The 14,275-nt window shown below is 43.5% G+C and overlaps 1 pseudogene across 1 annotated transcript; it reads left to right on the plus strand.

Annotated features, from left to right (window-relative positions):
- Positions 1-10,426: 10,426 nt before the first annotated feature.
- Positions 10,427-12,233, plus strand: LOC103273315 (annotated as a pseudogene). Its single transcript, XR_505180.2, has 2 exons — positions 10,427-11,442; positions 11,739-12,233. The product of XR_505180.2 is annotated as a tubulin beta chain-like (transcript).
- The last annotated feature ends 2,042 nt before the right edge of the window (positions 12,234-14,275 follow it).

The raw sequence follows: 14,275 nt of genomic DNA on the forward strand, positions 1-14,275 counted from the left end.
GGAGTCTCACACTCTGCCCAGGCTGGAGTACAGTGGCACACTCACAGCCACCACAGCCTCAACCTGCTGGGCTCAGGTGATCCTTCCGCCTCAGCCTTCTAAGTAGCTGGAACTACAGGCATGAGCCACCATGCCCAGCTGACATTTAAAGTGAGACAAGTCTGTGCGTGGTGGCTCACACCTGTAATCCTAGCACTTTGGGAGGCCAAGGCAGGAGTATCACTTGAGGCTAGAAGTTTGAGGCCAGCCTGGGAAATGTAGCAAGAGCTTGACTCTACAAAAAAGAAAATAAATAAATAAATAGGTAAATAAATAAATAAATAAATTAGCTGGGCACAGTGGCTTTCTCCCCCAATTCCAGCCTTAATTTGTGACAATTTCACATGTGACTGGTCCTCCCAAGCCTGGGTTCCCAGTTCTTCACCACCTCTCCTCCAGTGATCTTCATCTCCCTCCATCTCAGTCCCTTGCTCCCATGAGCATAATTTGCTGTTTACCAATAAAACACAATATCAGTCTCATGCATCTGACTCTCTACCACTCCCTATCTTTCTAGATCATTCTCTTTAGGCCCCAAATTTTGACAATCCTTGGACGTTGGAACTCCTGGGGTCCTACGAGTGTTTCAAGACCCCTTGTCCCTTAATGTCCTTGTCCTACTGCTTTCCCAGCTACAATCCCAGTCAATTATTACAACCACTGACTCTCTGATACCAACCCGTTCTCCACACTTCATTATTTACTTGTTTATTATTTTTATTTTTAGAGACAGGGTCTTACTCTGTCATCTGGGCTGGAGTGCAGTGGCATGATCATGACTCACTGCAGCCTCGAACTCCTGGGCTCCAGCAATCCTCCTTTCTCAGGCTCCTGAGTAGCTGGAACTACAGACATGCATCACCCAACGAATTTAATTTTTTTTTTTAGAGATGAGGTCTTGCTATGTTGCCAAGTCTGGTCTGGAACTTCTGGCCTCAAGCAATCCTCCTTCCTCAGCTTCCTAAAGCACTGAGTACAAGTGTTAGCCACTGTATTGGGACTTTAAAATCTCAACTGTGATCTTCCAAAGAGATTTAAGTGCCACCAGGCAAGCACTTACTATGTCCCTAGTCCATTTGCTGTCCCTTCTCTAGTTTGACTTTTCATACCCTCTGCTCTCGCCTCAAGCCCTCATCCCTTCCCCATCCTTAATCTCAACTGTTTATCTTGCTGCTCATTTCATTGAGATATTGAAACATGCAGAAGATAACTTGCCATCTCCCCCCCCCCCCCGGCTCCCAGTCTTGCTCTGTACCACTTCCTTCCTTCTGTAGTGGAGTTCCTGGGCTTCCAGGTTACACTGGAGTTCCCACGCTAGCACCCAGCCCCTTGTATCTGGACACTGATATTGCACAGGCAGTTCTCATCTCACTTTCTTACAACAGCAGTTCTTTTGCTCTTTCCTGGATTATTCCCAGCAAGATAAAAACATGAATGACTTTTCGTAAGAAAAACAAATGGGCTGGGCGTGGTGGCTCACACCTATAATCCCTGCACTTTGGGAGGCCAAGGTGAGAGGATTGCCTGAGCCCACAGGTTAGAGACAAGCCTAGACAACTTGGCAAGAACTCATCTCTACAATAAATCAAGAAAAATGAGCTGAACATGGTGGGACATGCCTGTAGTTCCAGCTACTTGGAAGGCTGAGGTGGAAGGATCACCTGAACCCGGCAGGTCAAGGCTGCGGTGGCTGTGAACGTGCCACTGCGTTCCAATTTGGGTGACAAAGTGAGACTCTGACTCAAAAAAAAAAAAAAAAAAAAGAAAAACAAACTTATCTGGACCCTGAAACTGGCCCAACTTCCCCATGGAACTAATAGTTGTAGTTTTCTTAATAAACATATAAATGGACCCTCCTGGCCAGGCACGTGGCCCAACCTGTAATCCCAGCACTTTGGGAGGCCGAGGTGAGAGGATTGCCTGAGCCCAGAGGTTCAAAACCAGCCTGTGCAGCTTAGTGAGAGCTCGTCTCTACAATAAATAAAAAAAATTTGCCAGGTATGGTAGTGTGGGCTATAGTTCCACTACTTGGAAGGTTGAGGAGGAAGGATCACCTGAGCCCAGCAGGTTGAGATTGCAGTGGCCATAAGCGTGCCACTGCACTCCAGCCTGGGCGACAGACTGAGGCTCTGACTCAAAAAAAGAAAAAAAAAAGAAATAAAAGAAATGAACCCTCTTGGTCTTAAAGCTTGAAACTTAAATTTGTCTTGTCTGAGTTTCTTTCTCAAGAAACCAACCCTCAGGTCCATAGTATCAAGGAACTGAAACTCACCAGATGTCAGATCCCTTTTGGGTATTAACGCCTCTTCCTTACCCCTCCCTAATTCCTGATTTCTACTTTCCTCTTCCAGCACATAAACCCCTGACTTCAATAGGATTGGGTGATGAATTTGAGACAATCTCCCCTTCTTCTTGACTGACATCACCCAAATAAAAAGCCTTCTTCCCTGGCAATACTCATCTCAGTGGTTGGCTTTCTGTGTGGTGAACAAAGGGACCCTGGCCTGGCATTTCAGTAACAATCCTACTTCCCCAGCCAGATGACATTCTATTTCTCTATTCTCTTCTGGGCAAAATTCCTTGAATCATCTATACTCTTTGTCCCTTGTTTCCTGGTTCCTTTCCTCCAATTCTCTTTTTCCCCAACATCTTATTATAAAAATTCTAAAAAATGACTTATTTCAACTGGGAAAACTGGATGCCCCCATGAAGAAGGTTGAAGATGTACCACTACCTAACATCATGTATAAAAATTAACTCAAAATGGATCAAAGACCTAAATGTAAGACCTAAGACCATAAAACTTTTTGAAGAAAAAAATAGGGCAAAAGCTTCATGACACTAGATTTGGCAATGATTTCTAGGATATGACAACAAAGGCACAGATGACAAAAAATACACAAATTGGACTGCATAAAAGTTAAAAATGTTGTGCATCAATAGATACCATCAACAATATAAAATAAAATGGTAACCCACAGAACAGGAGAAAACATTTGCATATCATATGTATGACAAGGAACGAATATTTACACTATACAGAGAATGCCTAAAACTCAACAACAACAGCAAAAACCTGACTCAGAAATGGACAAAGGACTTGAACAGACTTTTCTCCAAAGAGGATATGCAAATGACCAGTAAGCACACAACAAGATGCTCAACATCACGAATCCTTAAGAGAATATAAATCAAAGTTACAAGGAGATACACCAGCTCACAACTTTAGGGTGGCTGCTGTAAGAAAAACAGAGCAGACCTTGAACAACTATCACAATACTATAAGAAAGGGATTGGCAGTAGTGGGAAACTGCCAGGGGTGGGAGAGGCACACCTCATCAACAAGGGTACTGGCGTAATGAACATTTGTATATCTAACCCTGAATTGTGTCCCACATATTTAAAATAAAAAAATTTTAAAAAATAAAGAAAAACAGACAATAGCATGTTGGTGAGGATATGGAAAAATTGGATCTTTGGACACTGTTGGTAGAAATGTAAAGTGATATTATTCCTGTGGAAAACAGTATAGAGTGTCCTCAAAAAAATTAAAAATAGAATTACTTCTGGGTATGGGGCTCATGCCTGTAATCTCAACGACTCGGGAGGTTGAGGCAAGAGGATCACTTGAGGCCACAGGCTTGAAACCAGCCTGGGCAACATAGCAAGACCCCATCTATGCAAACAAACAAACAAACAAACAAAAACTCAGCACGTGCCTGTAGCCCCAGCTCCTCTGGAGGCTTAGATGAAAGGATCAGTGGAGTCCAGGAGTTGGAGGCTGCAATGAGCTATGCACACTCCAGCCTGCGTGATACAGTGAGACCCTGACTCAAAAAAAAAAATTACCATATGATCTAACAGTTCCACTTCTGGGGTATTTACTCAAAATAATTGAAAGCAGTGCCTCAGAGAGATACCTGTACACCCATGCTCATAGCAGCATTATTCATAATAGCAAAAATATGGGTGCAACTCAAAAGTCTATCAATGAATAGAGAAGCAAAATGTGGTATATGCAGACAGTAGACTATTACTCAGATTCAAAAAGGAAGAAAATTCTGTATATGCCACAACATGGATGAAGTAAAATAAGCCAGTCACCAAAACCATAAACACTGTTTGATTCCACTTACATGAGGTACTTAGAATAGTCAAAACCATAGAGACAGAAAGTAAAGTGTGGTTGCCAGGGATTGGGAAAAGAGAGAAATGGGGAGTTATTATTTAGTGGGTATAGAGTTTCAGCTTTACAGGATGAAAAGAGTTATGGAGATGGATGGTGGTGATGGTTGCACAGCATTATGAAAGTATTTAATACCACTAAACTGTACAATTACAAATGGTTGAAGTGATAAATATTATGTTATATGTATTTTACAACAATAAAAAGGAGAAAGATACTACAAATTTACAAGAAGTTTATGGTGAACAACAGTATATATACTAGTGTATACATAGTATATAACTAGTGTATAATACCAGTTTGTATACTTAGATTCTACCACAAATATTCTATTACACTAGCTTTATAGCTTATCTAGCCATCCATCCATTTCTCTATCCATCCATTAACCCATCTTATTTTTTATGCAATTCAAGGTAAATTGTAGCTATCAGCACACTTCCCCTTAAATTCTTTAGTACTCAAGTGATTACCTGGTATATAATATTTGTTTACTTTTTTCTTTTGAGGCAGCATTTACATACAATGAAATGCACATATTTTAGGTATACACTCCTCTTTTAAAATGGTTGAATCAGGCTTTCATCCCACCATTCTGCCAATGACCCCCATGTTGCCACATCCAACGGGCAATCCTTAGTTCTTAGTTTACTTATGTAACACAAGCAGCAGTTGATCTGGCTGATCACTCCCTCTTTTCTTTACTTGACTCCCAGGACACTTTTTCCCTGATCTCACCAATCACCTCTCAGTCTTCTTTGTTGATCTTCTTTATCTCCCTGACCTGTCCCTGTTGGAGGGCTCCAGGGTTCAAGCCTTGGTTCCCTTCACTTCTCCACCTGCACTCACATCCTTGGGAACCTCATGCATCTCCTGGTTTATGTATCACCTATATGCTGACAACTTCCAAATTTATGTCTCCAGCACTGAGGCTCGTTCATGGGCTCCAGATTTGTATATCCCACTGCCTATCTCTCCCCTTGGAAGTATGATTGACATCTCAAACTCAGCATGTCCAAAACTGAACTTCTTTTCTTGTTCCACTCCCCACAAAAATGCAATCTACTTGCAGCCTTCATGCTACCTCTTTCTATAAAACATATATGTATATGTATGTGTGTATATATATATATTTTTATTTTTTATTTTTTGAGTTGGAGTCTCACTCTGTCACCCAGGCTGGAGTGCAGTGAATGTTCATGGCCACCACAGCCTCAACCTGCTGAGCTCAAGTAATCCTTCTGCCTCAGTCTTCCAAGTAGCTGGAACTATAGGTGTGCATCACCATGGCTGGGTAATTTTTGATTTATTGTAGAGATGAGGTCTCACCAAGTTGCCTAGGCTGGTCTTGAACCCATGGGCTCAGGCAATCCTCTCACCTTGGTCTCGCAAAGTGCTGGGATTATAGTCGTGAGTCACTGTGCCCGGCCAATAATATATTTTATTTATTTTTTATTTTTTTGAATTGAAGTCTCATTCTGTCACCCAGGCTGTAGTGCAGTGGCATGCTCACCACCACCGCAGCCTTGACCTATGGGTCTCAGGTGATCCTTCCACCTCCGCCTTCCAAGTAGCTAGAACTACAGGCATGTGCCACCACACCCGGCTAATTTTTCTTGATTTACTGTAGAGATGAGGTCTTGCCAAGTGACCCAGGCTGGTCTCGAACCCGTGGGCTCAGGCAATCCTCTCACCTCGACCTCCCAAAGTGTTGGGATTATAGGTGTGAGCCACCGTGCCTGGCCATATTTTATTTTTTTAGAGCAGTTTCAGGTTCACAGAAAAATGAAGAGGAAGGTATAGAGATTTCGCATATGCTCCCTGCCCCTACATATGCATAGCCTCCTCCATTATCAACATCCCACACCAAGGTTGTACATTTGTTATAACTGATGAACCTACATTAACATATTGTTGTGACTCAAAGTCCATAATTCTACATTAAAGTTCATTCTTGGGCAGGGCATGGGGCTCAAGCCTGTAATCCCAGCACTTGGGGAAGTGGAGGCGAGAGGATTGCCTGAGCTCAGGGGTTCAAGACCAACCTGGGCAACTTGGCGAGACATTGTCTCTACAGTAAATAAAAAACCTAGCCAGGTGTGGTGGCGTGCACTTGTGGTTCCAGCTACTTGGAAGACAAGGCAGAAGGATCAACTGAGCCCAGCAGGTTGAGGCTGTGGTGGCCGTGAGTATACCACTGTACTTGAGCCTAGGTGACAGAGCGAGACTCTGATTCAAAAAAGAAAAAGGGGTGATAATGGCATATGAGTTATATCTCAATTAAATAGGTATACATATGCTGGGCGCCTGGCTCACACCTGTAGTCCCAGCACTTTGGGAGGCAGGAAGTTTGCCTGAGTCCACAGGTTCGAGACCAGCCTGGGCAACTTGGCAAGCCCTCGACTCTACAGTAATTAAAAAAATTAGCCGGACATGGTGGCATGCACCTGTCGTTCCAGCTACTTGGAAGGCTGAGGTGGAAGCATTGCCTGAGCTCAACAGGTTGAGGCTGTGGTAGCCATGAGCATGCCACTGCACTCTAATCTGGGTGACAGAGTGAGATTCCTACTCAAATAAACAAACAAACAAACGAATAAATAAAGTTCATTCTTGTTATTGTACATTCTACGGGCTTGGACAAGTGTATAATGACAGTATCCACCATTATAGTATCATAAAGAGTATTTCACTGTCCTAAAAATTCTCTGTTCTCAGCTTATTCATTGTCTCCCCCATTAACCCTGGCAACCTCTGATCTTTTCACTGTCTTTTCCAGAATGTAATATAACTGGAATCACACAGTATGCCACCTTTTAAGATTGACTTCTTGGCCGGGCATGGTGGCTCAGCCTATAATTCCAGCACTTTGGGAGGCTGAGGCGAGAGGATTGCTTGAGCCTGGGGGTTCGAGACCAGCCTGGGCAACTTGGCAAGACCTCGCCTCTACAATAAATCAAAAAATTAGCTGAGTGTAGTAGCATGAAACTTCCAGCTACTTGGAAGGCTGAGGTGGAAGGATCACCTGAGCCCAGTAGGTTGAGGCTACAGTGGAGGCTGAGCTTGCCGCACTGCACTCCAGCCTGGGCAACAAGAGCGAGCCTCCAACTTAAAAAATAAAAGATTGACTTCTTCCACTCAGTAATATGCATGCAAGATTCCTCCTCCTCCTTATTATTATTATTATTATTTTGAGTTGGAGTCTCACTCTGTCACCCAGACTGGAGTGCAGTGGGCGCTCCCAGCCATCACAGCCTCGACCTGCTGGGCTCCGGCCATCCTTCAGCCCCAGCCTTCCAAGTAGCTGGAACTACAGGCACGCGCTACCACACCCGGCTGATATTTTGATTTATTGTAGAGATGAGGTCTCACCAAGTTGCCCAGGTGGGTCTCGAACCCGCGGGCTCAGGCAATCCACTCACTTCAGCCTCCCAAAGGCATGGGATTACAGGCTGAGCCACCGAGCCTGGCATATTATTTTTTAGCATTGAATAATATTTCATCGTCTCAATGTACCACAGTTTATTTATCTATTCACCTACTCAAGGACACCTTGCTTGCTACCCAGTTTTGGCAAGTATGAATAAAACTGCAAAAAAAATTCAATTATAGGTTTTTGTGTGGACATAAGTGTTCAACTCCTTTGGGTGAATGCCAAGGAGATTGATTGGTGGTTTGTATAGTTAGAGTACGTTTAATTTTGTAATAAACTGCCAGACTATCCCCCAAAGGGTTTATGCCATTTTACATTCTCACCATGAGTGAAAGTTCTTTCACATCCTTGCCAGTATTTGGTGTTATCAGTATTTCAGATTTCGGTGATCCTACAATGTGTGTGGTAGAATCTCATTGTATTTTTAATTTGCATTTCCCTGATGATATGTGATGTGGAGCATCTTTTTATATATTTATATGCCACCAGTATTTCTCCTTTGGTGAGAGGTCTGTTAAGGTTTTTGGCATGTTGTTAAATCAGGCTTTTTTTCCCCCTTATTGTTGAGTTTTAAGGATTCTTTGTATATTTTGGATAACAGTCTTTTTTCAGTTTTTTTTTTTTTTGCAATTTTTTTCCCCCAGTTCGTGGCTTGTCTTCTTATTCCTTTTTTTTGAGGAGGAGGGAGTTGGAGTCTCACTCTGTCACCCAGGCTGGAGTGCAATGGCATGATCATGGCCACTGCAGCCTTGACCTGCTGGGCTCAGGCGATCGTCCCACTTCAGCCTTCCAAGTAGCTGGAACTACAGGCATGTGCCACCATGCCCAGGTAATTTTTTGATTTATTGTAGAGACAAGATCTTGCCAAGTTGCCCAGGCTGGTCTCGAACTCCTGGGCTCAGGCAATCCTCTTACCTCTGCCTCCCAAAGTGCTTGGTTTATAGGCATGAGTCACTGTGCCTGGCAGTCTTCTCATTCTTTTATCAATTATTTCTTTTATGGATTGTGACTTTGGTGTTGTATCTAAAACGTCATTGTCGTACTTAAGGTCATGTAGGTTTCCTTCCATGTTATTTTCTAGGAGTTTTATGTTTTGTGTTTTACATTTAGGTTTATGATTCATTTTTAGTTTATTTTTGTGATGATAATAAATTCCTTTCAGCTTTTTTCTTTGCAATTGATGGAAACTCCACCCTTCAAATTGCTCAGGGGAAAAACCTTGGAGTTGTCTTTAATTCTTCTCTTTCTCTCTCATTCTATAGCCAATTTGTGAAAAATTGAATTGGCTCCATCTTCAAAATATATCCTGAGCCTAACTACTTCTTACCATTGCTGCTGCTGCCACTCTTGTCTGAGCCCCCATTATCTCATACGTGGATTTTTGGTGATGGCTTCCTGATAGGTCCTCTTATATATTCTTAACACATCAGCTTTTAAATACAGTAATTCTTTAAAAATGAAAACTCTGCCGGGCTCGGTGGCTCAGCCTGTAATCCTGCACCTTTGGGAGGCTGAGGTGAGTGGATTGCCCTAGCCCGCAGGTTCGAGAACTGCCTGGGCAGCGAGACCTCATCTCTACAATAAATCAAAAAATTAGCTGGGTGTGGTAGCGTGCACCTGTAGTTCCAGCTACTTGGAAGGCTGAGGCGGAAGGATCGCCGGAGCCCAGCAGGTCGAGGCTGTGGTGGCTGGGAGCACTCCAGTCCAGGCGACAGAGTGAAACTCCAACTCAAAAAAAAAAAAAAAAAAAGAAAAGAAAATTCTTTTCTCCATAAAAACAAGAATTTTTAAAAAGTAAAAATAGACAGAATTGACTTTTCAGAACTTTGGAAATTAACCAAAGGCTTCCAGCAATACAGAGTGTTTATTCAAGAAAAATGGCTGAATCTCAATGAGAATAGCAACCTCCGTGGTATCTTGACTTGTGCTGCTTCCACTGCCCTCTCTCTGGCTCTGTGATAGCCGTGAACACCAACAGCCTACAATCATGGTGAAAACCAGCAGCTAGGCAGCCACCAGAGGGGCCATAATGAGGCTGAAACTTCTTCAAAGTCATTCTCAGAGAATTGTCATTATTCAATTAGTGTGGTGCTTCACTGGAAGATCTCATTTGCAATTCTGTCTTTGCTTTTCTTGTCTTAGAGCTCACCCAGAGTTTAAAGACTTTTTTTTTAAACCTGGGGGTGTTTGCAGAAATATTTGGAGAAACTTATTTAACTTTGTGGTTGCCTGAGGTAGTGGGTAACATTGTAAACAATAGGCTAATCAAAAACCTTAAATAGAAAAAACTCAGGAATGAAATATTCATAGGGGTTATGAAAAGCCCTCACATATTCCTAGGAATCTAGAAAACCACATGCATGTGTAGGGCCGTGGGTAGGCTGGGGTTATGCGTGTGCTCATGAAAAAACTGAGAAGACCCTAAACTCTTAACTCTGTCTGGCCTTGAGGCTCTGCACAAGAAGGAAGTGAAGACTAAGGCAGAGTTTTTCACTGTCTGGATGAATATTGAAGGAATGGTCCAGCACATACACAGAGCTCTTTGGCAAACCGTGGGATACTTATAAGTTTTTGATGTTTAAGAAAATCTCGCTTTTCTCTCTCTCAGAACCTTCCTGCTGCTGCATTCGGACCCCGCTTCTCCAGCTTCTGGGGCACATTCCATTCTTTCAGTCTGCATGACCTGCAGAGGAAAAAAAAATTATGTATTTTCTTGCCCTGTACATACCTTGAGGCAAGCCATAAAATTAAAGTAAATTTTAACCATAAGGGAAATCGTGCATATCCAGGCCAGTCGGTGTGGCAACCAGATCGGTGCAAAGTTCTGGGAGGTGATCAGTGATGAACATGGCATCAGCCCCACCAGTACCTACCACGGGGACAGCGATCTGCAGTTGGACCATATCTCCGTGTACTACAATGAAGCCGCAGGTGGCAAATATGTTCCCTGTGCTATTCTAGTGGATCTAGAACCTGGGACCATGGACTCTGTTCGTTCTGGTCCTTTTGGGCAAATCTTCAGACCAGACAATTTTGTTTTTGGTCTGTCTGGGGCAGGCAACAACTGGGCAAAGGGCCACTATACAGAGGGGGCCGAGCTGGTTGATTCAATTCTGGATGTGGTACAATAGGAGGCCAAGAGCTGTGACTGCCTGCAGGGCTTCCAGCTGACCCACTCGCTGGGCGGGGGCACAGGCTCTGGAATGGGCAACCTCCTCATCAGCAAGATCTGAGAAGAGTATCCTGACCGCATCATGAACACCTTCAGTGTGGCGCCCTCACCCAACATGTCAGACACTGTGGTTGAGCCCTACAACGCCACCCTCTCTGTCCATCAGTTGGTAGAGAACACTGATGAGACCTACTGCATTGACAATAAGGCCTTCTATGACATCTGCTTCTGCACCCTAAAGCTGACCATGCCAACCTACGGGGATCTAAACCACCTTGTCTCAGCCACCATGAGCGGTGTCACCACCTGCCTCTGCTTCCCTGGCCAGCTCAATGCTGACCTCTGCAAGCTGGCAATCAACATGGTGCCCTTCCCATGTCTCCACTTCTTCATGCCTGACTTTGCCCCTCTCACCAGACATGGAAGCCAGTAGTATTAGGCTCTCACAGTACCTGAACTCACCCAGCAGGTCTTTGATGCCAAGAATATGATGGCTGCCTGTGACCCCCACCATGGCCGGTACCTCATTGTGGCTGTTGTGTTCCACGGATGGATGTCCATGAAGGAGGTAGATGAGCAGATGCTCAACATGCAGAACAAGAATAGCAGCTACTAGCCGGGCTCAGTGGCTCAACCTGTAATCCCAGCACTTTGGGAGGCTGAGGTGAGTGGATTGCCTGAGCCCGCGGGTTCGAGACCCGCCTTGGCAACTTGGCGTGACCTCATCTCTACAATAAATCAAAAATTAGCTGGGCGTGGTAGCGTGCACCTGTAGTTCCAGCTACTTGGAAGGCTGAGGCGGAAGGATCGCCGGAGCCCAGCAGGTCGAGGCTGCAGTGGCTGGGAGTGGCCACTGCACTCCAGTCTCGGTGACAGAGTGAGACTCTCACTCAAAAAAAAAAGAATAGCAGCTACTTTATGGAATGGATCCCCAACAATGTTAAGACAGCTGTCTGCAATATCCCACCTCGTGGCCTCAAGATGGCAGTCACCTTCACCGGCAACAGCACAGCCATCCAGGAGCTCTTCAAGCGTATCTCTGAACAGTTCACTGCAATGTTCCACCGGAAGGCCTTCCTCCACTGGTACACAGGTGAGGGCATGGACGAGATGGAGTTCACCGAGTCTGAGAGCAACCTGAACGACCTCATCTCTGAGTATCAGCAGTACCAGGATGCCACCGCAGAAGAAGAGGAAGATTTCAGTGAGGAGGCCGAAGAGGAGGCATAAGGCAGAGCTCCCATCACCTCAGGCTTCTCAGTTCCTTTAGCCTTCCTTCTCATCTGCCCCTTTCCTCTCCCTCAGAATTTGTGTTTGCTGCCTCTTTTTTTCCCCCTTTGGGGGTGGGGGGTCTAGAACAGTGCCTGGTCACATAATAGGTGCTCAATAAATATTTGTTTGTTGAATGTCTCCTCTCTCTTTCCACTTTGGGAAATCTAGATTTCTGCCATTCTTGGTAACCCTGTATTTCCTTCTGGTGCCTACTTCCATCTGTCCAGTTAACATTTTCCCATTTCAAAAATAATTCTCCAAGAAGTTGTGTCTCATCCAGATCCCATTTAAAACTACTCGAATGACAAAAACCCAGATAATGGTCACCATCCTAACCCAAGAGTAGCAAAGGTGTGGAAAGCAGAAGGTAGCAGGTAGAAGTCACTATAAGGAATGAGATGAAATTTTCCATTCTAGGACAGTTCAGGAGGGGGTAAATCCAGGCTATTCAAGTTATATTTTCCAGATATATTTATGTTCCATTTCTCAGCCTCAAGGGAGGTGTCACCAAATATTATCTCCATTTTCAGTCTCCCTCCAAGCTCTGTCCTGAGGGGGGATCTACAACACTCTTTCAAGAAAGCAAGATCCTTTCCTCACATATTAGAATTTCTCTTTTGCCTTGGATGGAGAGAAGGGGATTAAGAGGGACCACCCTTGGTCCCTAAACCTCCAGAAATGCCCTCCCCATTACCACTTTCTTACTCCCCAAAATGAATAACATCATTGACTTAATATGGAAAGGTGAACACTGCCACTTGAATGTTAGTCATTCCCCACAGAAGAGAGGACAAGACACCTTCCATCTTTTTTGTAAATCTCATCTCTTTTGCTGTTGCCTTCCCCCCACCCACCCTTGGTTTTGTCCTTTCCTACACTTCAGATTTCTATTTTGTGTTGAACTTGCTGCCTTTTTTCATATTGAAAAGATGACATTGCCCCAAGAGCCAAAAATAAATGGGAATTGAAAAAGAAGAAAAGAAAATCTCTGTCCAATTATTGGCTGACCACTAAACTTACCAAGAAAAGGCTTCAGTGACCACAAATAACAAAAAAAAAAACTGACTTTATAGAATTAGTTCAGAAAAGTCATGAAATAGATAACAACAGCAATAACAACAAACAGTAACAACAAGAAGCAGGATCACCAACAAACCTGGGGGTGGGGGAGGAGGAATCTGATACTCAGAATTGCCACATTATATTATTTTAAATATCCAATTGTCAACATAAATTTGTTGGACACACAAGGAAACATGAAAATATGACCCATACACAAGAAAAAAGTGATCAGTAGAATATTTCCCTGAGGAAACCTCGGATGTTGGATGTAATAGACAAAGACTTTAAATAAACTATTTAAAATATATTGAAAGAATTAAAGGAAAACATATTTAAAGAAATGAAAAAAAGTATGAGAACAACGCCTCACCAAATACAGATTATTAATATAAAGATAGAAATTACTGGGTATGGTAACTCACTTTTTGTAATCCAAGCATTTTGGGAGGCAGAGGTGGGAAGATTGCTTGAGCTCAGGAATTCAAGACCAGCCTGGGCAGTATAGTGAGACCTCATCTTTACAAAAAAAAAAAAAAAGTAAAAATATTAGCTGGGCATGATGATGTGTGCCTGTAGTCCCAGTTACTCAGGAGGCTAAGGTGGAAAGATTGCCTGAGCCCATATGATTGAGGCCATGGTGAGCCATGATCATTCCACTGCAATCCAGGCTGGGCAATAGAGTGAGAATATAGTGAGACTCCAACTCAAAAAATAAAAAAAGATAGAAATTAAAAAAGAACCAAACAGATATTCCAAAGTCAAAAAGTATAATAACTAAAATTTGAAAACTATTAGAGAGGCTCAACAGTAGATTTGAGCATGTAGAAGAAAAGATCAGTAAACTTAATGATAGATCAACTGAGATTATCCAGTTGGAGGAATAGAAAGAAAAAGAATGAAGAAAGGCCATTGCCAGACCATCACTGCCATTCTTGCTGAGATATGGTGTGGCCATGTGCTCTTTGAGCTATAGCCAGGCCATGTTTTCTTTTTTTTTTTCTTTTTTGAGTTGGAGTCTCACTCTGTAGCCCAGACTGGAGTGCAGTGGCTGCTCCCAGCCACCGCAGCCTCGACCTGCTGGGCTCCGGTGATCCTTCCGTCTCAGCCTTCCAAG

The sequence above is a fragment of the Carlito syrichta genome, unplaced genomic scaffold (assembly GCF_000164805.1).
Source record: "Carlito syrichta isolate Samal-C Ts95f unplaced genomic scaffold, Tarsius_syrichta-2.0.1 Scaffold313991, whole genome shotgun sequence".
NCBI classification, from domain to species: domain Eukaryota; kingdom Metazoa; phylum Chordata; class Mammalia; order Primates; family Tarsiidae; genus Carlito; species Carlito syrichta.